The 25,161-nt window shown below is 36.7% G+C and overlaps 1 long non-coding RNA gene across 1 annotated transcript; it reads right to left on the bottom strand.

Annotated features, from left to right (window-relative positions):
* Nucleotides 1–478: 478 nt before the first annotated feature.
* On the bottom strand, nucleotides 479–24,643 carry LOC148568825 (uncharacterized). Its single transcript, XR_015880740.1, has 3 exons — nucleotides 24,549–24,643; nucleotides 1,431–1,616; nucleotides 479–635 (listed from the first exon to the last, which is right to left on the bottom strand). It is a non-coding gene; the product is annotated as an uncharacterized LOC148568825 (long non-coding RNA).
* Nucleotides 24,644–25,161: the final 518 nt, after the last annotated feature.

Consider the following 25,161-nt stretch of genomic DNA (forward strand, 5'->3'; position numbering starts at 1 on the left):
GTTGTTGGTTAACTCTCTAGTCACTAACGCTAATCCTTCCATAGGAGAGGATTAGGACTTGTGAATCAGAGTTGGCTCAATTACTTGACTTTCCTTTATTTGGTAAAGGTTAACTAAGTAAAAACAACAACCCCTTACTATTACACTTGGAAAAAATTCAACAAGGATAGAACTTTCAATTAATCTTCTCCTTGTCAAGGCTTCTTTATTTCAATTACACAAAATCTTTCGTTAATTTTCATTGCTTTAATTTATGATCATTTATTTTTCTGTTCTCCAACTTTAAATTTTCTCGGAAAATTCCTAACCAATAAATTGCACTCTTTTGTCAACTCGTTGGGAGACGACCTGGAAACTCTACTCCCAGTAATTTATTCTCAATTTGTGACAATTATTTCTAAATTGATAAGCGGAGTTTTCGTCGGTTAAGAACTGTATTTGCAACGCTATTTTTACTATAAATTCTTAATCGGCAATTTTCCGCCCGTTAATGTTCAAAGGAATCATCTACACTGACCCCATTTAAATTGCCATATGTGCTGCTTGAAGCCATGTTTATAAAAAGAAGCCTTTGTCGCTCACACAACAGCACTACAATCTCTTATAATATCACGCAATACATGCTTCCTACGTCACTGCACATAGCGATATGAAATCTTCAGGTCAATTTCTGCATAAAGGAAACATAGAAAGATTCGGAATTCAAAAATACATAGAGCCACAAGCTCAACTATATAAGTATTTCAGTAAAAGGTTCCACGTTCCATTCATTCACGAATGCAATCTCAAACTACTTTCCTTCACTGCCTCTAAGCTTTCTGCCTACATAACTACTGGGTGCTAATCTTCACATATTGCTACACAACCTTTTTTAGACGCCTAAAATCTGTTATTAACACAACTATATTCATATGCCTAAAGGACCAATCACACCATAAAGAAAAACAGCAACAATTTAACAACCTTAACTTGCATTGCCATAGCTGCAGTAGAACACCTTAGTATCTAAACAACTACCTTACCATGAACATCTCACAACCGTCACAAACCACAAAAACACTCTCTCTACCAAACCGACTCATAATTCCTAACAAAAACAAATCCCACTTATTGTATTACGTCAATAATATTCAAATTCCATCGCCCATCCTAAATTAAATCAACCAAAATCTAATTGTGAACACATGGTGAATCACCAAACCTTCTACCCCTAACCCCAAAATAAACCCTTTCAGAACACACTACTTCATTCCTCTAACCACCATATCCATTTTATCCTTCCACATTATGATGTTTTGTTCTTACAATTTGAACATATACAAACTCAATCATTGTGATATGCAAATCTCACACTTATTAAATGCATTCGTTCAAATCCATCAAAAGAAACACAATTATAACCTCCATTACACAGATCAACACATACGTACCTTATATAACTTTGCATTCATCTTCAACATCACCAAAAGTCGAGAAAAGAAGATGTTCCAAAACTTTCAGATCTGACCACCTAACACGGTTACCAATTGATAGGTCCACAAAAGATCAACGGAGGCTAGGCAATTTATTTGCTCACATTTGCCTCCACTTACCGCATGTGAAAAAGCAATGACACACTGATAAACCACTATTTTACGATTTATTTTATACTGAATTGAGTGAATTTTATCAATTATTCATACACTTATTCATATAAATTGCATGGTTTTACAAATCCTTCCTAATTTTGTGCTATGATTGAAAACATGCTTCTTTGGTCTTAAATTCACTAATTTTAATCCTCCTTTATTACCATTTGATACCGTGATATGTTCGTTAAGTGTTTTCAGGTTTTATAGGGCAGGAATGGCTTAGAGGATGGAAAGAAAGCATGCAAAAGTGGAAGGAACACAAGAAATTGAAGTTTTGAGAAACTGGTATTAACGCGTACGCATGGGCGACGCATACGCGTGACCGGTGCAACAGACATACGACACGCACGCGTGGCTGACGCCTACGCGTGGCCAGTGAAAAGCCCAGCGACCCGTACGCGTGGCTGACGCATACGCGTGACGAGCGTCACATGCTGCAATTAACAAAATTCGCTGGAGGCAAATTTTGGGCTGCTTTTGACCCAGTTTCAGGCCCGAAAATACAGATTAGAGGCTATAGAATAGAGCTGGAAGGGAATCATTCACTACACATTCATTCACACAATTTTAGGTTTTAGATGTAGGTTTTTAGAGAGAGAGGCTCTCTCCTCTCTCTAGGTTTTAGGGTTTTTAGTCTTGTTTCTTCTCAAATTCAGATTTCTTCCTTACTTTAATTTAGTTTTTCTCCTACTTTTATTTGTTCTAGTACTTTAGTTCATCTATTTCTCTCGTTGATTTCTTTATGTTGCCAATTTAGTTTATGAATTCTTCTTGTTTTCTTTAATCCATATTAATGCAATTTATGTTTCCATGTTTATGATTGCTTTCTTTAATTTGTTGTTATTGTTTCCTCTTGCAATTGTTAGTCTTAGATTTTGCTATGTCTTGTTAGTTTTCCATGCTTTCATTTTGTGCCTACCAAGTGTTTGATAAAATACTTGGTTGGATTTTAAATTAAAATTTTGTATTCTTATCTTGGATTGAGTAATTTGGAGACTCTTGAATTGTCAAAGTCTCTTGTTGGTTGGTGATTGAAAGTTACTAGTTGGCTTGAGCTTCACTAACTCTAGTCTTTGATTAGGACTTGTGAACTCAAGTTGATTTACTCACTTGACTTTCCTTCAATTGTTAGAGGCTAACTAAGTGAGAGCAATTTGAAATTACTATCACAATTGACAATGATAATGAGGATAGGAATTCCGAGTCTCAACCCTTGCTAGGAATTTTCTTAGTTGTTAGCTATTTTCTTGTTATTTACATTCCTTGCTTATCTAACTCAAAACCCAGAAAGATATAATGTCATAACCAATAATAAACATACTTCCCTGAAATTTCTTAAGAGATGACCCGAGGTTTAAATACTTCGGTTAATTTTATTGGGTTTGTATTTGTGACAAACAATTTAAACATTGATTGAGGTTTAATTGTCAGTTTAGAACTATACTTGCAACGCGATATTTTTGTCAAAATCTTTACCGACAATTTTCACCCATCAGTTTTTGGCGCCATTGCCGGAGAATTGCAAATATGTGTCTTATTATTGGTTATTGTGAATATTGTGAATATGTTTGCCTTTTTGTTTCTTTCTTAGTTGTTTCTAGTTTTAGGAGTTTATTTTTATTATTTCTTATTAGTTTTTTTTTTATTTTCTCTTGTTAGTATAAATTCTCACCCTCTTTGGCTATGAGTTTGGTTCAAATTATGTTGTAAGGAATGGAAGCTACAATGAGAACATGCATCAAGGATAGGACAATCAAAGGTGGGAGGAGCCTCAAGCTTATGAACAACCTTCTTGGCAACAACCTCCACCAACATACTATGAGCAAGAGCCATTCTAAGATGCATATCAATCTGATGGCTATGGTAGACCTCCTTGTGACTACCAACAACTACCACTATATGCCTATGAATCCCCTCCTCAATATAGCCATGAACCATACTCACAAGCCTTATCCTACCAAACACTTCCATTTGACCCTAACCCATATCCACCGTACCAACCACCTTATGAGCCATATGAGCCATATATAGAGCCACCCCAATTCCAACCCAATTACTCCCAAGAACCACCACCTCAATATACACCACCTCCAATGTATGTGAACTTTCAACCACAAGATGAATTTTTCTTTCCACCATAACCCTCCATAGGAGAATGTCCATATCCATCAATCCAATAGTACTATGATCCTACTTATGATAGCCAAGTGGAACAATAGCCAATGGATCGTCTCAAGGAAGCAATGGATCAACTTCAAGCAACCATCCGTCAAAAGTTTGACCCATGGGACTCATGCAACAAACAAAGCGTTTCCATGGATGAATGTGGAAATTCTAATGAAGAACGGTGCATGAAGGAGATCTTGGAATCTCAACTTGAGAACAAGGGACTGGAGTGTGTTGTGTAACAAGTGAAAAAGATGGAGAGTGTTGAACCGCCACATCCTTATCAAGATGACCTGCCTTCCTATTGTGAGCCCTTTCTCCCATATAATGAACCCTCCTATCCACCCCAAGTCCCAATAAATGATTCTCTCACTTCACTACTTCAAGGGCAAAGCGAGATGAAAAGGGCGATACTGGAATTCGCGGCTGCCTTGACCGAGTTAGTAAGTCGATTCGCTTTCCAACGGTTGGACACTCAAGGAACTTCCATGGCTACATGTGGAGAATCTAATGAAGAAAGTAGCATGAAGGAGATATTAGGAACTCCGGTGGAAAGTGAGGAATGTGACTTTGTATTGGAACAATTGGAGGAAGCCGTAATTATTGAAGAGGAAGAAGTGGTTGAAGACTTAGGAGATGTGATAAACCCCATTTGTAGGGTTTATCTTGTGCTTGATTTAAGGGATTTTACAACCTTTTACCCATATTTATTCAATGAAATAGCATGGTTTCATGATTGTCTCCTAATTTGTGCTTAAGTGTGAAAACGTACTTTTTAGGCCCTTAATTGTTTAATCTTGATTCACCTTTGATTCCACTAGATACCTTGATGTGTTTGTTAAGTGATTTCAAGTTGAAAAGGCTAGGAATGGATCAAAGGAAGGGAGAGGAAAGCATGCAAAGTGAAGAAATCATGAAAAGCCAAAGATTTGGAAAATGCCCATGGACGTGTGCGCGCACTACGCGCCTACGCACGGATTACGAAATGCTCCAGGAATGCGTACGCGCGCTGTGCGCGTACCTACCGAAGGCCGCACGTGATTTTTAAAGAAGAACTCGTGCCTGGCGATTTTGGAGGGTTTCTGGCCCCATTTGAAGCTGAGTTTTTGGCGAGAAAAGCTTTAAAGGACCAAGGATTGAAGGGGAAGGAGGACTTTACATCTTTTGGCTCATTTTTACACATTAGGATTAGTTTAGAGTTATTTTTAGAGAGAGAAGCTCCCACTTCTCTCTAGGATTAGGATTAGGATTAGGTTTAGTTCTTAGATCTAGGTTTCAATTCATGCTTTCATCTACTTCTACCTTTCAATTCCTTGTTGTTACATTCATCATTCTCCTATTTCTTTGTTGTAATTTCCTTTATATTGTTCCTATACTTTGTTGTAGATTCCTTCTCTTCTCTTTCAATTCAATTTGAGGTAATTCATAATAATTGTGTTTCTTTTGATTGTTGTTGCTAATTCTTTGCAATAATTGTTGTTAGATTTCATTCTAGTTGTCAATTTACTATGCTTTTCTTTGGTGCCTTCCAAGTGTTTGATGAAATGCTTGGTTGGATTTTAGTATAGATTTTGTTCCTCTTGGCCTAGGTAGAGTAATTAGTGACTCTTAAATTATCTAATTTCTTTCTTGATTGACAATTAGAAGTTGCTAATTGATTTGGATACCACTAAAGCTAGTCTTTCCCTTGGGAGTTGGCTAGGACTTGTGGAATCAAGTTGATTCATTCACTTGACTTTTCTCCATGGTTAGAGGTTAACTAAGTGGTAGCAATGGATAATTCTCATCACAATTGAGGAGAATAATGAAGATAGGACTTCCAATTCTCATAACCTTGCCAAGAGCTTTCATAGTTGTTAGTTTATTTTCATTGTATTTTACATTTCTTGTCTCCTATCTCAAAAACCCCAAAACATACCCCATAACCAATAACAAGACACTTTATCGCAATTCCTAGGGAGAATGACCCGAGGTTTAAATAGTTCGATTTATAGATTTTAGGGGTTTGTACTTGTGACAAACAAATTTTTGTATGAAAGGATTATTGCTTGGTTTAGAAACTATACTTTACAACGAGACTTCATTAGTGAAATTCTAAACCATCAAAAAATCCATTCATCAAAATGGCGCCGTTGCCGGGGATATTGCAAGGGTGTTATGTTATTGGTTTTTGTATATATGTGAATAGTGTGAATAGGTTTGTCTTTTGTTTGTTTTCTAGTTTTTGTTAGTTTTATTTTGTTTTTCCACTATGAATTCTCACTTTGGCTATGAGTTTGGTTCTCACCATGTTGTAGAAAATGTGGACTTTAATGACAACATGTACCAAGGATGGAACACTTCAAGATGGGAGAAGCCTCAAAGAACTGATCACTCCTATTGGCAACAACCTCCGGACACTTACAGGTACAATTCACATCCTAGTGCATGCCAATTCAATGATCCATATCCATCATATGACCAATCACCCATACCATATTCTCATGACCATTATGAGCAAGAACCTTTAGAACCACCACAACCCTATCAAGATTACTACCATGAACCACCTCAATACTCACCATCTTCATACCCTTACCAAGAAGAACCACCTTCTTACTATGAACCCTCTCTCCAAAATAATAAACCCTCTTATCCACCCCAAGCCCCAATAGATGATTATCTTACCTTGCTACTTCAAGGACAAGTGGATATGCAAAGGAACACCCTAGAGTTTGTGACTAACTTGACCAAGGTACTGCATACTTTAGCCTACCAATGCTTGAACACTCAAGGTGCTTCCATGGCCACATGTGAAGAATCAATTGAAGATCATAGCATGAAGGAGATATTAGAAACTCCGGTGGAAAATGAGGGATGTTATTTTGTATTGGAGCAACTAGAGGAAGCCATGATTGTTGACGAAAAGGAAGAAGTGGTCGAAGATTTAGGAGATGTTGAAAGTCCATGGGAATGTAGCATCATGGAGCACTCTTCCAAGAAGCTTGATATTGATGTTGAGGAGGATGTACAACCTCCAAGGCATATCATCGTTGGAGACTTAGAAGAGGTTTATCAAGAGATGGATTCAATCATTGAGGAATTTCTATCTACAATTGAATCCTCTCCCATTGGACATGAAGTTGAAATTATAGAAGAATGTGCACACCCTCCCATACCCTTGGTGAGCAATGAAGAAGAGAGTAGAACGGAAGAGAGCTGCCAAGGGAAAAAGGTTAAAATTGAAGAAGCTTGCGAAGAGGTGGGGATAGTCAAGGAAGAGCACAAGGAAGTGGAGCTTGCAAGATCATTGGGACCACCCCTTCCTAAGTCACCATCCTACACAACATTCAAGTAGGTAAATTTCTTATCCCTAAGCTTTACTTTCTCACTTGAATATGGTTTGATTGAAAATGATAGTCAACTTAGAGCTCTTTGTGGAGTAAAAAGTAGACGGGAGTTGTGTAATGGTTGGAAATATCACTCTAAGTTCATGATGGTAGCATACTCAAAGTTGTATAGTAATGATTGGTGGAGAACCAAATTGCATGGGTCTAGGAAGTTGTTTGGAAGTTTCTTTGAGAATTCTAAGGTCATGCCACCTGAATGAAATAATGATGACCAATTTAAGGACAGGTGTCAAAACAAAGTGTGGGACCCCGGATCGCACAAGGAAAATCAAATTTGGGAGCTCATGGTTTGTGAAGAACTCCATCAAAGCTTGAAGATATTAAAATTGAAGAATGGAGCTTATTGGAGACTCAAGCATTGGTGGATGTTCAAGAATAGCCTTAAGCACAAGCCACCTTGAGAGGAGCTCTCCATAAGTCCAACTTAAGGACAATAAACAAAAGTGCTAGGTGGGAGACACCCCACCATGGTAAATTCTTTTCAATTTTCTCTTTTGTACATATTGGTAGAATTACTTTAATTTCATGTTTAGATTTGTTGGTTGAGTTTATTTGGTAGTATAATATGTTAAATAAGGTTTTAGGGTGTTTTAGTAGCTGTTCGGAGGTTTGGAATGCTTGGATTGGTGCAAAAACATAGAAAAAAATTTTGAAAAACAGAGCACCATCCACGCGTACGCGCACCTCACGTGTACACGTGCATCAAGCATTTTCGCCAATCCACGCCACGCGCCATGTGCGCATACGCGTGGATCCCTAATAAACCACAATTTTATGGTTTATCTTGTGCTCAATTGAGTGGTTTTTATCAACTTTTTACCCACTTATTCATACTATTTGCATGGTTTTACATTTGCCTTCCTAATTATGTGCTTTGATTGAAAACATGCTTCTTTGGTCTTAAGTTCCCTATGTTTAAATCCTCTCTTATTACCATTAGATGCCTTGATATGTGTGTTGAGTGATTTCAGAGATTACAGGGCAGGAATGGCTCAGAGGATGGAAAAGAAGCATGCAAAAGTGGAAGGAATACAAGAAGTTGGAGAAATTGCTAAGCTGTCCAGCCTGACCTCTTCGCACTCAAACGACTATAACTTTAGCTACAGAGGTCCAAACGATGCGGTTCCAGTTGTGTTGGAAAGCTAACGTTCGGGGCTTCGATTTGATATATAATATGCCATAGTTTCCATGACTCTAGATGACGTGAACGCGTGCTCCACACGGACGTGCCGTAGTTCCGAAAATTAGCGTGGCAGAATTCTTCTCCAGCGATTTCTGGGCTGTTTTCGACCCAGTTTGCGGCCCAGAAAATACAGATTAGAGGCTATAAAGTGGGGGAATGCATCCATTCATGAGAAGAGGCCTTCATATTCACAATTTTAGGATTTAGATGTAGTTTTTAGAGAGAGAGGTTCTCTCCTCTCTCTTAGGATTAGGATTTAGGATCTCTCTTAGTTTTAGGATTGCTTCTCAATCCCAGGTTCAATGTTCTTTTTATTTATTTTCTCAATTTAATTTATGAATATCCATGTTAGATTTGATTTCTTTTATTAATGCAATTCGAGGTATTTTCAGATTTAATTTTACTTTGCTTTATTTATATGAATGCTTTTAATTTAATTTAGATATTTTTCCTTTTGGCTTTGGTTAAATAATTGGTGACTCTTGAGTTATCAAACTCGAGGTGTTGATTGAAAATTGAAATTCTTCAAGAATTAATCTGAGATCCAATAACTCTAGCCTTTCCCAAGGAAAGACTAGGACTTGAGGATTCAAAAATTAATTCATCCGCCTAACTTACCTTCATAGTTAGAGGTTAATAAGGTGGGGAAAAAATCCAATTCTCATCACAATCGATAAGGATAACTAGGATAGGACTTCTAATTTCTCATACCTTGCCAAGAGTTTATTTTATTATTTCTATTTTATTTTTCTTATCATTTAACATACTGCTTCCTTACTTTCAAAATCCCCAGTTTACAAGACTCATAACCAATAATAAGAACACCTCCCTACAATTCCTTGAGAAGACGACCTGAGGTTTAAATACTCGGTTATCAATTTAAAAGGGGTTTGTTACTTGTGACAACCAAAACTTTTGTAAGAAAGGTTGATTGCTTGGTTTAGTAACTATACTTGCAACGAGAGTTTACTATAACCTCTAAACCATCAATCTACAATTCTTCAAAATGGCGCCGTTGCTGGGGAATTGCAAACATGTGCCTTATTATTGGTTATTGTAAATATTTAAAAAAAAATAAAAATATTTATCTTATCATTCTTATTTTCAAAAATCAAATATTTTTTTTAAAAAAATCATATCTTTTTTAAAATCTTTTCTTATCCTTTTTCAAAAATCATATCTTTTTTTTTAAATATTTTCTTTTTATTAGTTTTTGTTTTTATTTTCTCCTACTACTATGAACTCTCACCCCTTTGGCTATGAGTCTGGTTACAATCATGTTGCAGGAAGAAGAAATTATAATGAGAATAGGCATCAAGGTTGGAACAATCAAAGATGGGAGGAGCCACAAGGATTTGATCAACCCTCATGGCAACAACCACCTCCAATGGACTATCAACAACCACCACCATATGCCTATGAACCCTTTCCTCAACATGACTTTGAACCACCATACTCACAAGCCCCTTACCACCAAACACCACCATATGACCCTAACCCTCATCCACCATACCAACCACCTTATGAACCATATATAGAACCACCCCAATTCCAATCCAATTACTCCCAAGAACCACCACCTCCATATGCACCATATCCATATCCATCAATCCAAGAGTCTTATGGTCCTACTTATGATACCCAAGCGGGACAAGAATCAACGGATCGTCTCCAGGAAACAGTGAATAAATTTCATGAAACCCTTCAACAACTAAATCAAGCGATAAATCAATTAGCCTCCTGACGGTTGAACACTCAAAGTACTCCCATGGCTACATGTGGAGAATCAAAAGAAGGGTGTAGCATGAAGGAGACACTAGAAGCTCCAATGGACAATAAGGAACATACCTTTGTATTGGAACAAGTGGAGGAAACCGTAATAGCTGAAGAAGAAGAAGTGGTTGAAAACTTGGGAGATGCTGAACCTCCATGGGAAAGTCAAGACATAGAACCTCCTTCCAAGACGGTTGCATTTGATGTTGAGGAGGGTGTACAACCTCCAAGGCATATCATAGTTGAAGACTTGGAAGAGGTTGATCAAGAGATGGAGATTCAAGAAGAAGAAGCACAACCTCCTATGCCCTTGGTAAGTAATGAAGAAGAGATTAAATTGGAAGAAAGCTACCAAGAGGAAGAGGTTGAAATTGAAGAAGCTTGCAAGGAGGTGAAAGTTGTCAGAGAAGAGCACAAGGGAGTGGAGCTTACAAATTCGTTAGAAATACCTCCCCCTAAGTTGCCATCATCCTTCACAATATTCAAGTGGGTAAAATTCATATCCCTCAGCTTTCTAATTCCACTTGAATATGGGCTACTGGAGACGGATGGTCAACTTAGAGCTCTTTGTGGCATTAAGAGTAAGAGGAAGATGGTTAGTGGTTGGAGTTGTCAAGCAAGGTTCAACATGGTTGTGTGCTCAAAGTTTAAACGCAAAGGTTGGTGTAGAGCTCAACTGAATGGGTCTAGGAAGTTGTTTGGCCGCTTTAGTGAGAATTTAGATTGCTTGCTACCCGGATGGAATCATGATAATCAACTTGAAGACGGGTGTAGAAATAAGATTTGGGACCCCGGAGGCCATTGGAATCACAAACATTGGTGGAGATTCCTGGATGAGTTCAAGCACAAGCCACCATAACAAAGGACTCTCCAAATGTCCAACTTAAGGACAATAACTAAAAGTGCTAGGTGGGAGACAACCCACCATGGTATGATCGTTCCTTTTTCATTTTTATTTAGTTTTATTTGTTTTCGGGTTTTATTTTATTTTATTATATTGAACCTGGAATTTTGCATAACATTCATATTAGCATTGCATTCTGCATTCTGCATATATCAAAAAAAAATTCACGCGACGCGACCGCATCATTGATGCGTCCGCGTCGTAGGTGATTGGAGAAAATAATAAAACGAACAGAGAGTCACGCGAGAGCGTGGCTGGAGGCGTGCCCGTGGCACAAATCTCCCCATGCAACCGCGTCGCTGACGCATCCGCGTCAAATGGGGAACATTGGCCTCCCACGCGACCGCGTCACTCACGCGGCTGCGTGCCATGGAATTCGACGTGAAAAGGGTGCACAACCGAAAGTTGGGCTAGAGTAGTGCTGGATTGGCGCTGAACGCACAATTCTTCCCACGCGGACGCATGGTTCACGCGTCCGCGTCATACCCCCATAATGGCCACTCACGCGATCGCGTCGATCACGCGACCGCGTCACCCAAAATTTGGCAAAATAAGATTTTGAACAGAGAGTTGTGCGAGCGCAAGGCTGCCCTCGCGCCAGTAGCATAAAACGAGTCACGCGTCCGCGTGACCGACGTGACTGCGTCGATTAATTTAAGCGCAAGTCACGCGACCGCGTCACTCACACGTCCGCGTCGCTTGCGCCGCACAGCTTATCCTAATTTGCTAAATATCTTATCTTATCTTTTCTTCTCCAATCCTAATTTTTCCTCCCTCCTTTCTTACTTACTTCTTCTTCCCTCCTTTCCCTTCTCATTCTTCTTATCTTTCATTTTATTTTACTTAATTTATTTGCATATTTCATTCATTGTATTTTAATTTTGTACATATTTTTTCTTTTCTTTTCTAAATTAATTATTTTTTCTTTGGTGTTAAAATTTTCCTATTGAACTGTTGCATCTTCTCTTGAATTATCCTGGTGCTTCATGACTTGTTTTATTCTGATTGGGTAATATTATTTAAATCAATGCTACTTTTTATATTACTGATATTCCTTTTACATTGACATGAACTTACATTGTCTTTCATTACTCACTCTCTCCCCCATTGTTGCAAATTTTATACCACTGGTATGCCATGGCTTCTATTGTTTTCTCACGTACATGTTGAAGCTTCCATGTAAATGAGACCCTTATCATTTGGCATTAACCCACCCATACTTCATTTATTTTCTTATCTTTACTTCTGGGTTACTTTTCTTCCCTTTTTCTTTCAGGATGGCCACCCGGAAGAGAATCGGAAGATGTTTACATGGGGAGACAGGCAAGTCAATCTGCATAATCTATAGAGAAAAGCATCAGTTGAAGCCACCCGTCCACTTGCACATCTTAGCATGCACCGAGGACGGTGCAACCTTTAAGTGTGGGGAGGTCGATACCGATCTCCATGGGTTAGTTATTTTCTTCTCAACACCAATATTCTATTTAGTACATTTTTACATTTGCATGTTTCACTGCATGATTGTTTGATTTTATGCATTTTAGCCACTGCTTGGTTAAAATAATAAGTTTCTTTTTAAGATCCTATTTTTGAAAAATTTCACTAATTTAAAATAAAAAAAATTTTGTGTAAAACTTGTTTGAAGTTATATTTGGAACATAGTTTTTGAGTCAAAGAACACACAACCCGTAAGATTTTGAGCTTATTTATATGGTTACATTATTTAACCATAAATTTTTATTCTTGTGTGTTTTCTTCTCTATGATTGCAATCTTTGCTTTGTTCCATTCTATATGTCCAATATTTAGTGTATTTACATGCTTGCATATGATTGAGGCCGTTGTTTGATTTTAGCTCACTTATCCCAAATAAACCTACCCTTTCAATCACCTTTGTTTGCCACATTGAGCCTTTTAATCCCATTCATTCTATATTTTACCACATCACTAGCCTTAAACAGAAAAATAAATTAAATACCCCAATTGAATCTTTGGTTAGCTTAAGATAGAGATTGTGCATCAACTAAGTGTGGGAAAATTGTGGGAACATGGGTTGATAAGGGAATGTATCATGTTTCTAATTTATTTGAATATTGGGAATTTGGGAACCTACTCATGAAAAAACTAAAATAAAAAAATAATGGAAAATCCATGTACATTGATAAGTTATGTTTGCTTTTATGATTCAAAAAAAATTCAATAATTAAATAAGGGGACAAAATTACCCCAAAGCTAAGTTAATAAAAAGATCAATGCACATGTGATAAAAGTAAAGAAATATCAAAAATTTGGTACATGAGTATGGGAATCATACAAAAGTGGGAATTATGGGTAGCTAGGCATAAATTTAAAAGTATATAGAGTATATGTATGTTAGGTGAGAGCTTAGATTAGTCAAAGATTTATATTATAGCTCACTTGGCCATACATGTACCCTTACCTTTACCTCAGCCCCATTACAACCCTGAAAAGACCTCATGATGTTTGCATTAGTATGCTAAGTATTTGTTGATTGGTTAGATGAAGAACAAAGTTTAGAAAGCATGACTAGGGAAAAGTAGAGTGATTGACCCTAGACACTTGAGAGTTAGAGTGATATACACCACCAGTAAGGGTTCAATGCTTGACTCTATGTTCCCTGCTTTCATGAGCTATCTTCTTACAAGTTTACTTGTCTTTTATTATATAATTTGAATTAGTGGAATTTGATTCATATTTGTCTTGGAGAACTTATTTACTTTTAACCAAGTAGGTAGAAACATCTTAGCATATAGTTGCATTAGATAGGTTGCATTTCATACATTCTACCATTCCTCTTCATCTTTATAGTTTCTCTTGAGCTTAGCATGAGGACATGCTAATGTTTAAGTGTGGGGAGATTGATAAACCACTATTTTATGGTTTATCTTGTGCTCAATTGAGTGGTTTTTATCAACTCTTTACCCACTTATTCATACTATTTGCATGGTTTTACATTTGCATGTGCTTTGATTGAAAGCATGCTTCTTTGGCCTTAAGTTCCCTATGTTTAAATCCTCTCTTATTACCATTAGATGCCTTGATATGTGTGTTGAGTGATTTTAGAGATTACAGGGCAGGAATGGCTCAGAGGATGGAAAGGAAGCATGCAAAAGTGGAAGGAATACAAGAAGTTGGAGAAATTGCTAAGCTGTCCAGCCTGACCTCTTCGCACTCAAACGGCTATAACTTTAGCTACAGATGTCCAAACAACGCGGTTTCAGTTGCGTTGGAAAGCTAACGTCCAGGGCTTCGATTTGATATATAATATGACATAGTTTCCCTGACTCTAGGTGACGCGAACGCGTGCTCCACGTGGACGTGCTGCAGTTCCGAAAATCAGCGTGGCAGAATTCTTCTCCAGCGATTTCTGGGCTGCTTTCGACCCAGTTTGTGGCCCAGAAAACACAAATTAGAGGCTATAAAGTGGGATAATGCATCCATTCATGAGAAGAGGCCTTCATATTCACAATTTTAGGATTTAGATGTAGTTTTTAGAGAGAGAGGTTCTCTCCTCTCTCTTAGGATTAGGATTTAGGATCTCTCTTAGTTTTAGGATTGCTTCTCAATCCCAGGTTCAATGTTCTTTTTATTTATTTTCTCAATTTAATTTATGAATATCCATGTTAGATTTGATTTCTTTTATTAATGCAATTCGAGGTATTTTCAGATTTAATTTTACTTTGCTTTATTTATATGAATGCTTTTAATTTAATTTAGATATTTTCCCTTTTGGCTTTGGTTAAATAATTGGTGACTCTTGAATTATCAAACTCGAGGTGTTGATTGAAAATTGGAATTCTTCAAGAATTAATTCGAGATCCAATAACTCTAGCCTTTCCCAAGGAAAGACTAGGACTTGAGGATTCAAAAATTAATTCATCCGCCTAACTTACCTTCATATTTAGAGGTTAATAAGGTGGGGAAAAAATCCAACTCTCATCACAATCGATAAGGATAACTAGGATAGGACTTCCAATTCCTCATACCTTGCCAAGAGTTTATTTTATTATTTCAATTTTATTTTTCTTATCATTTAACATATTGCTTCCTTACTTTCAAAACCCCCAGTTTACAAGACTCATAACCAATAATAAGAACACCTCCCTGCAATTCCTTGAGAAGACGACCCAAGGTTTAAATACTCGGTTATCAATTTAAAAGGGGTTTGTTACTTGTGACAATCAAAACTTTTGTAAGAAAGGTTGATTGCTTGGTTTAGTAACTATACCTGCAACGAGAGTTTACTATAACCTCTAAACCATCAATCTACAGTTCTTCAATCCCAAAATCCCACCTCCCAGCCATTTTCCAAAGAGTTGCGCCCACACTGCGCCAACATTGTGCCTGAGGCACAAATCAACCCGTGCGGATGTGTACCTGACGCGTACGCATCCCTTCTCTGGTTTGCCATGCGCGTACGCGTCGCATCCATTGCACCACCATCAACGCGCGCGCGCCATCCACGCGTACGTGTGGATGCCCTTCCTTCACTACACTTCTTTTCTTCTCCTCTTTCCACTTCTTTCCTTCTCCTTTCTTCTTTCCTTCTCCTACCCTTCATTCAACACTTCCAAACACCTTCCATAACCATTTATTATTGTTAGTTAATTAGTTAGTTAGTTAGTTTTAGTTTATTTCTCATTTCATTTTCTCTTTTTCATCATAAGTGTTGGATTACTGATTTTCTATATACTGCTGCTTATTCTTAATTGCATGCTATCTTAGCATAATTGTTTTTGGATATTCATTGTTGGATTCCTTGATTGAGGTTATCTTTTGCTACTTGGTCTTGAGTTCTTCATGCTTACCTTTTGAAAATACCAAGTGATGAGAATTGCCTTCGAGCTTGTAACTCCTTGTGAATCGCATGATTTGGCTACCATGTAATTTCAATCCTTTTCCTCGATTAGGCAACTTCTTGATGGATGTTGTGCATTTACTTTAATGCATTGTGTTTCATGATCATATGCATCCATATGTTTATAGCTTGAATGCTCTCATGCTTCTTTAATGCTTGTTTTACCTTACAAGTTTACTTAAAGCATTTCAAGCACACTAGAATGAGTAAAGTGCATGCTTCTTTTGTGACATTGCTTTTTATGCTAATGTGTGTTCTAAAAGGTGCAATTTAGAATGCACACACCTATTTGTCATTAATGTCACACTAATTCACTCACTCAATTCTAGTGATCTATACCTCATTCCAACAATGTATGCTTCCCTACTTTTGCATTTCCTTATTTTATGGTGTTATTTTCTATTTTTCATGATCGATGCACCACAAGCACAAATGGAAGCGAAAGAAAGAACACGCAGCAACCGGTTGATCTACCAGCTGAAGGTAGCAATCCGGAAAGTCGCTGTACCCCCTTACCCATCTTTGCATGCACCGAGGACGGTGCAAACTTTTAAGTGTGGAGAGGTCGTCCGACCGGTCGGCGATTTTGGGTGACAAATTTTAAATCTCAACACTTTTGTATTTCATTTTAGGTTTTAGGATTTTTACTTTTATTTTCTTATTTTTGCACATATATATACATAATAAGCTTAGTCAAAATAATGAAATTTTTCAAGATTTCTATCCATAGGGCATCTCAATTGATTTGAGTGAAAACTTTTCATAGAACTTGCTTGAATTATATATATATATATATATTGTGGAACATGGTTTTTGAGCTAAGAACACAAGCAAGTGAGATTTGAGCCTAATGATGTGGTTACATCTTATAACCACTTATTTTCCTTCTTGTGTGCATTATTCTCTTTCTATGATTGTAATCTTTGATTTGTTTGATTCTCTATGTCCATTATTTTGTGTATTCATGCATTTATATGATTGAGGCCATCATTTTATTTAGCTCACTCGCCCAAATATCCCTACCTTTTATCATCCATTGTTAGCCAATTTGAGCCTACGAGTAACCCACTTGTTCTTAATTTTAGCGCATTACAAGTCTTGAAGCGAAAAACAATAAATATCCTTTATTTGGATCTTTGATTAGCTTAAGCTAGTGAGTGTGTGTCATTCAAGTGTGGAAAAACTTGGAACATTGGGTGAATAAAAGGGTAGTTTTTGCATTCTTGTTGTGAATATTGGGAATTGGGTACATACTCATGTATTGATTAAATGTATAGACCTTATGCATTGATGTTCTTGCATAGTTGAAAGAAAAAAATTAGAAAAGAAAAAAGAAAAAAATAGAAAGAAAAGAAAAAAAAGAAAAGAAAAGTAATAAAAAGGGGACAAAATGCCTCCAAGTGAAGCTCAATAATAATCAATGCATATGTGTTGTGATCAAGAAAAAAATGCATGAGTATGTGAAAAAGTGAAGAATGGATAGTTAGCTTAGCTTTGAAATTGTATAGGATGTCATAGGTTAGGTGGGAAAGTTTAAGCTTATCAAAGATTCAAATTTCAAGCTCACTTGACCAAATATGCATCCTACCTTGACCCTAACCCCATTACAACCTAAAGAAAATACCTCATGATACTTGTATGCATGCATAAAATAAATGTTGATTGTTATATGAAAAACAAATCCTAGAAAGCATGATTAGGAGAGAATTGAGTGAATTGACCCTAAACACTCGAGCGAATAGAGTGCAAACACATCCGGTGAGGGTTTGATTGCTCAATTACATTATTTCACCTATGATCATCTCTTCATGCAAGTTTTTAAAAATATTCAATAACTCAATTCAATTGAGGATTAGGCTTGCTCATACCTTTAGCCCTTGTGCATATATGTTTTCTTGGGAATTCATTCATTTTGACCAAGCAATTGCACTCGTGTAGGTAGTTGCATATAGGTAGTTTGCATATAGTTTAGTTCCATTGAATAAATATCATACCCCTTACTTCATTCTTGGTTTAAGCATGAGGACATGCTTGGTTTAAGTGTGGGGAGGTTGATAAACCCCATTTGTAGGGTTTATCTTGTGCTTGATTTAGGGGATTTTACAACCTTTTACCCACATTTATTCAATGAAATAGCATGGTTTCATGATTGTCTCCTAATTTGTGCTTAAGTGAGAAAACGTGCTTTTTAGGCCCTTAATTATTTAATCTTGATTCACCTTTGATTCCACTAGATGCCTTGATGTGTTTGTTAAGTGATTTCAGGTTGAAAAGGCTAGGAATGGATCAAAGGAAGGGAGAGAAAAGCATGCAAAGTGGAGAAATCATGAAAAGTCAAAGATTTGGAAAACGCCCATGGACGCGCGCGCGCACTACACGCCTACGCGCGGATTGCGAAATGCTCCAGGGACGTGTACGCGCCGAAGGCCGCAAATGATTTTTAAAGAACTCGTGCCTGGCGATTTTGGAGGGTTTCTGGCCCCATTTGGAGCTGAGTTTTTGGCAGAAAAAGCTTTAAAGGACCAAGGATTGGAGGGGAAGGAGGACTTTACATCTTTTGGCTCATTTTTACACATTAGGATTAGTTTAGAGTTAGTTTTAGAGAGAGAAGCTCCCACTTCTCTCTAGGATTAGAATTAGGATTAGGTTTAGTTCTTAGATCTAGGTTTTAATTCATGCTTTCATCTACTTCTACCTTTCAATTCCTTGTTGTTACATTCATCATTCTCCTATTTCTTTGTTGTAATTTCCTTTATATTGTTCCTATAATTTGTTGTAGATTCCTTCTCTTCTCTTTCAATTCAATTTGAGGTAATTCATAATAATTGTGTTTCATTTGATTGTTGTTTCTAATTCTTTGCAATAATTGTTGTTAGATTTCATTCTAGTTGTCAATTTACTATGCTTTTCTTTGGTGCTTTTCAAGTGTTTGATGAAATGCTTGGTTGGATTTTAGTATAGATTTTGTTCCTCTTGGCCTAGGTAGAGTAATTAGTGACTCTTAAATTATCTAATTTCTTTCTTGATTGACAATTAGAAGTTGCTAATTGATTTGGATACCACTAAAGCTAGTCTTTCCCTTGGGAGTTGGCTAGGACTTGTGGAATCAAGTTGATTCATTCACTTGACTTTTCTCCATGGTTAGAGGTTAACTAAGTGGTAGCAATGGATAATTCTCATCACAATTGAGGAGAATAATGAAGATAGGACTTCCAATTCTCATAACCTTGCCAAGAGCTTTCATAGTTGTTAGTTTATTTTCATTGTATTTTACATTTCTTGTCTCCTATCTCAAAAACCCCAAAACATACCCCATAACCAATAACAAGACACTTTATCGCAATTCCTAGGGAGAATGACCCGAGGTTTAAATAGTTCGATTTATAGATTTTAGGGGTTTGTACTTGTGACAAACAAATTTTTGTATGAAAGGATTATTGCTTGGTTTAGAAACTATACTTTACAACGAGACTTCATTAGTGAAATTCTAAACCATCAAAAAATCCATTCATCAAGATGCTGAACCTCCATGGGAATCTAGAGTTGTAGAGTATTCCTCCAAGAAGCTTGAAATTAATGTTGAGGAGGGTAGTGCATAACCTCCAAGGCATATTCCCTATGAAGAATTGGACGGAATAAATCAAAAGGTAAGTTTCCTTGGTGATGGTGATCATGAATCAAGACATTCTACTAATAAATCTGCATCCACAAGTGAAATCCTTAAGTTCGAAGAACCTTCTCCCAACGAAATTGAAAGCAACGTTGAGGTAGATTTCTCTCAACCTCATATTTATGATTTGAGTGACGGAGAAGAGTTGGATGAACTCGGTGAGGAAGAGCTTCAAAGTGAATAATTTTTTCAAAAGGTGGAAGTCCTTCGGCAAGGTTGAACAGGAGTTGAATATGCTTTATCAAGATCGTTGGAGACATCTCTACCTAGGTTGTCATCTACTCCCTCATTTGAGTGGGTTATCTCTATTAGCTTTACTATCCCACTTGAGTATGGTATTCTTGAAACAGATAGCCAACTTAGGAAGCTTTGTGAAATTAAGAGTAAGAGAAGGATGTTTAGTGGTTGGAGTTGCAAATCAAGACTCATCAAGGTTGAGATTTCAAGAGCTAGATGCAATGGTTGGACTAGTGATCGATTGGTTGGATCTAAGAGAAGAGTTTGGTACTTCATTGAGAATTCGTATTGCTTGCCACCCGGTTGGAACCATGATGATCCACTTAAAGACGGGTGTAGAAACAAGATTTCGGATCCCGGCATACAAGAGGATGAACTTTGGGAGCTCAAAGCTTGTGAAGAACTTCATCAAGGCTTGGTGAATTCACTTGGAAATATTGGAGCTTATTGGAAGTCCAAGCGTTGGTGGAAATTTCAAGATGAGTTCAAACACAAGCTACCATGACAAAGAGCTCACCAAATGTCCAACTTAAGGACTTTAACTAAAAGTGCTAGTGGGAGACACTCCACCATGGTAAATTCTTCCTATTTTTTCTTTTATTTACATTAGTAATAAATTGAATTTTTATTCTTAGTTAGGATTATTTAGTTTAAGCTGTGGTTTCACTTATTTAATAAAGTTTGGCTTTACTTTGGTAGCTTGTTAGTTTATTTAAAAAAAAAAAAAAAGAGGCTGTCACGCATACGCATGACCGACGCTTATACGTCGATGCCAATTTTGCTCTCCGGTACACAAACCCGAGAGTGGTGCTGGAACCGTGAGGATGGGGTGCTAGAGGCACAACCCAACCCATGTGTACACGTCCCTGACGCATACGCGTCATTTGCAATTTTGGCCATCCATGCATAGGCGTAAACGACGCGTGCGCGTCGACGCCAAAATTTTGATGGTCCAGTACTAAAACCAGAGACTTGCGCTAGAACTGTGCAAGCGTTGTACGAAGAGCACAATTCACCTCCATGCGTACGCGTGACTAACGCATATGCGTCACCTTCTCTTTTCTGCTTTTCACGCGTACGCGTGACTGACGCGTACGCGTCGCTTCTTCTTTTCCTTTCTTCTCCTTTCTTCTCTCCCTTCTTATTCCTTTCCCCTTCTTTCTTCTTCCTTTTCTTCTTCCTTTCTTACTTTCTTCTTCTTCATTTCTTTAACTTCTCATCCTTATTCTCTTTTATTCTCTTTTGTTTATTGCATTTGCACACTTTCATTCATTGCATTTTAACTTTGCTTTTGTAACTTATTTTTACTTTCCTTCTTACGTTTCCTATTTTACCATAGGTGTTAAATTTTCTACTCAACTTTTAAAAATTTCTTGAATCATTTTGGTGCTTTGTAACTTGTTTAGCATTAATGGAAATTTTTGCCCAACACACAAGATTAGTGCTTTCATCCCTTCTAACTCATTATTCTTTGTTTTTATGCTTCATTATCATTAAGTTAGGATAGGACCAAATGCTCTCATGCTTATCACTAATCTTGTCTGTGTCAATTCTTGTTTTAACTTGATGTTTCCGAGTATTCTTGCCATTTACTTATGCTTTGATTTTTACTCTTGCATCAAGTGTTAGTTGATATGCCATTTGCTTATACTGCTTTCTCACTTGCATGTTGTAGCTACCATGTAGTTGAGAACCTTATTTTTATTTGGCATTAGCCCACACATATTTTATTTGTTTGCATATCTTTGTTTGTGGGTTATTCTTCTTCCTTTTTTCTCTTCTTTCAGGATGGCCACCAAGAAGGGAAACGGAACACTTCTAAATGGGGCGACAAACAAGTACCGCCAAACAATCTTTGGAGAAAGCCCATCAGTTGTAGCAACCCATCCACTTGCACATCTTTGCATGAACCGAGGACGGTGCAATCTTTAAGTGTGGGGAGGTCGAGATCGACTTCCACGGGTAACAATTCCTTTTCCCAACACCAATTCTTACTCTTCTTCGTTAGTTAGTTGTTGCATTGTATAATAGATTGCATGTGTAGTTAGTCGCTTGCATGTATGTACTACTTGGTTGAAGTGATGAATTCTTTCCCAAGAAACTATTTTATAGCATTTCACTACTTTGAATTAAAATTTTGTTGAACTTGCTTAAAGAAATTTATATTTGGAACATGGTTTAGAGCTCGAACACACAAAACCAGTGAGATTTTGAACCTATTTGATTAGTTGCATCTTATCAACCAATGTTTTATTTTGGTATGTGTTGTTCTCTCTAAAATTGTGATCTTTGTCTTGCTTGATTCTATATTTCCATTATTTGATGTATGCATGCACTTATATGATTGAGGCCTTTCTTTCACTAAGCTTACATACCCATATGGCCTTACCCTTTCATCATCCTTTGCAAACCAATGTTAAGCCTATTTTATCCCATTTGTTCTTTACTTTAGCACATCATTAACTCTAAGCGAAAAACAATGAATGACCTTAATTTGAATCCTTGGTTAGCTTAGACTAGTGAAAGTATTCATGATTTAATTGTGGGAAAATTGGGTATGGTAACATTTGGTTTGGAAATTGGATATGTTATATTTTTTGTAAAAATCTGCAAAGAATGTTGAGGACATGTTCATGCATTCAATACCTTAATCGTACGCATTGAGAAAAACAAAAGAAAAAGAAAAACCAAAAAAAGAAAGAAAAAAATTGAGAAAAAGAAAAAAAAGAGCAAATAATAAAAGGGGACAAAATGCCGCAAAGTAAATGGTGATAGCAATGCATATGTACTATACTCAAAATTGTGATGCATGAATATGTTGTAAACATAGTTAATGGGTAGTTAAATTTTTTTTATTTTGATTACATGGATTGTCTTAAGTTAAGTGGAAAGTTTAGAGTGATTAGAGTGATTAGAGTGTATACACTTCCGGTGAGGGTTCGATACTCGATTCTTTGTTCCCGGCTTTCACAAGCTTTCTTCTTGCAAGTCTACTTGTACTTAATTTTGCGATTTGAATTAGTGAGATCCAGTTCATATTTGTTCTTGAAAGATTTATATACTTTTAACGAAGTAGGTAAAAGCATTTTGCATTTAGTTGCATTCATATAGATAGGTTGCATTTCATAAATTCTACCATTCCTCTTCACCTCCTTTATAGCTTCTCTTGAGCTTAACATGAAGACATGCTAATGTTTACGTGTGGGGAGATTGATAAACCACTATTTTACGGTTTATTTTGTACTGAATTGAGTGAATTTTATCAATTATTCATACACTTATTCATATAAATTGCATGGTTTTACAAATCCTTCCTAATTTTATGCTATGATTGAAAACATGCTTCTTTAGCCTTAAATTCTCTAATTTTAATCCTCCTTTATTACCATTCGATACTGTGATATATTTATTAAGTGTTTTCAGGTTTTATAGGGCAGGAATGGCTTAGAGGATGGAAAGAAAGCATGCAAAAGTGGAAGGAACACAAGAAATTGAAGTTTTGAGAAACTGGTATCGACGCGTACGCATGGGCGACGCGTACGTGTGATCGGTGCAACAGAAATACAATGCACACGCGTGGCTGACGCCTACGCGTGGCCAGTGAAAATACCAGGAACGCGTACGCGTACGCTTAACGAGCGTCACGTGCTGTAATTAACAAAATTTGCTGGGGGCAATTTCTGGGCTGCTTTTGACCCAGTTTCAAGCTCGAAAATATAGATTAGAGGCTGCAGAGTGGAGCTGGAAGGGAATCATTCACTACACATTCATTCACACAATTTTAGGTTTTAGATGTAGGTTTTTAGAGAGAGGAGAGGCTATCTCCTCTCTCTAGGTTTTAGGGTTTTTAGTCTTGTTCCTTCTCAAATTCAGATTTCTACCTTACTTTAATTTAGTTTCTCTTCTACTTTTATTTGTTCTAGTACTTTAGTTCATCTATTTCTCTCGTTGATTTCTTTATGTTGCCAATTTAGTTTATGAATTCTTCTTGTTTCCTTTAATCCATATTAATGCAATTTATGTTTCCATGTTTATAATTGCTTTCTTTAATTTGTTATTATTGTTTCCTCTTGCAATTGTTAGTCTTAGACTTTGCTATGTCTTGTTAGTTTTCCATGCTTTTATTTTGTGCCTACCAAGTGTTTGATAAAATGCTTTTGGTTGGATTTTAAATTAGAATTTTGTATTCTTAGCTTGGATTGAGTAATTTAGAGACTCTTGAATTGTCAAAGTCTCTTGTTGGTTGGTGATTGAAAGTTGCTAGTTGGCTTGAGCTTTACTAACTCTAGTTTTTTATTAGGACTTGTGAACTCAAGTTGATTTGCTCACTTGACTTTCCTTCAATTGTTAGAGGTTAACTAAGTGAGAGCAATTTGAAATTACCATCACAATTGACAATGATAATGAGGATAGGAATTCCGAGTCCCAACCCTTACTAGGACTTTTCTTAATTGTTAGCTATTTTCTTGTTATTTACATTCCTTGCTTATTAAACTCAAAACCCAAAAAGATACAATCTCATAACCAATAATAAACATACTTCCCTGCAATTCTTTGAGAGACGACCCGAGGTTTAAATACTTCGGTTAATTTTATTGGGTTTGTATTTGTGACAAACAATTTAAACATTGATTGAGGTTTAATTGTCGGTTTAGAACTATACTTGCAACACGATATTTTTGTGAAAATCTTTACCGACAATTTTCACCCATCACACACTCACTCCTTTCTCTCCACAAACAGCTAACAATTTCATCCACACTTCCCAACACAAGTCTCCAAACCAAGCCCTCTTTTGCCATTCTATTTTAGTCACCGCCAATTTGCCATTTTAAGCAAGTTATTTATGACATTTCAAGTGTCATGTCCGAAGTTACTTTGTCTATTTAACATTCACTAAAAGACAAATTTTTCATTGTCTATCTATTCATACAAGACATACCATATCTCTCTTTTTTTGCACTACTATACCTGATAACTTTCCTAAAAGTTATTTTCTTGTACTTTCTCCCATATCACATACATGATATGTATGATCACTATAACAAATAAACTTTTGAGTGTCACAAAAATTGTGATAAAAAATAAAAGATAAACAAACAAATAAGAATTCAAACTGAATAAAAAAAGATACATTGAAATTAAAACGAAACAAAAAGGATAGATTGAATTTGAGTACAAAGAGAATCACTCTACTTTCTACCCAATTTCTTGACGCAACAAAAAAGGGACTCCTCAACCTAACTTGTCAACGCCATAGTTTAGAAATTGAATCGAAGGGACTCTTCAACCTTCTACTCAATTCTCCGATGCAACAAGAGAGGGACTCC

Source organism: Arachis ipaensis, chromosome B4, assembly GCF_059453495.1.
Source record: "Arachis ipaensis isolate K30076 ecotype BB chromosome B4, ASM5945349v1, whole genome shotgun sequence".
Lineage (NCBI taxonomy): Eukaryota > Viridiplantae > Streptophyta > Magnoliopsida > Fabales > Fabaceae > Arachis > Arachis ipaensis.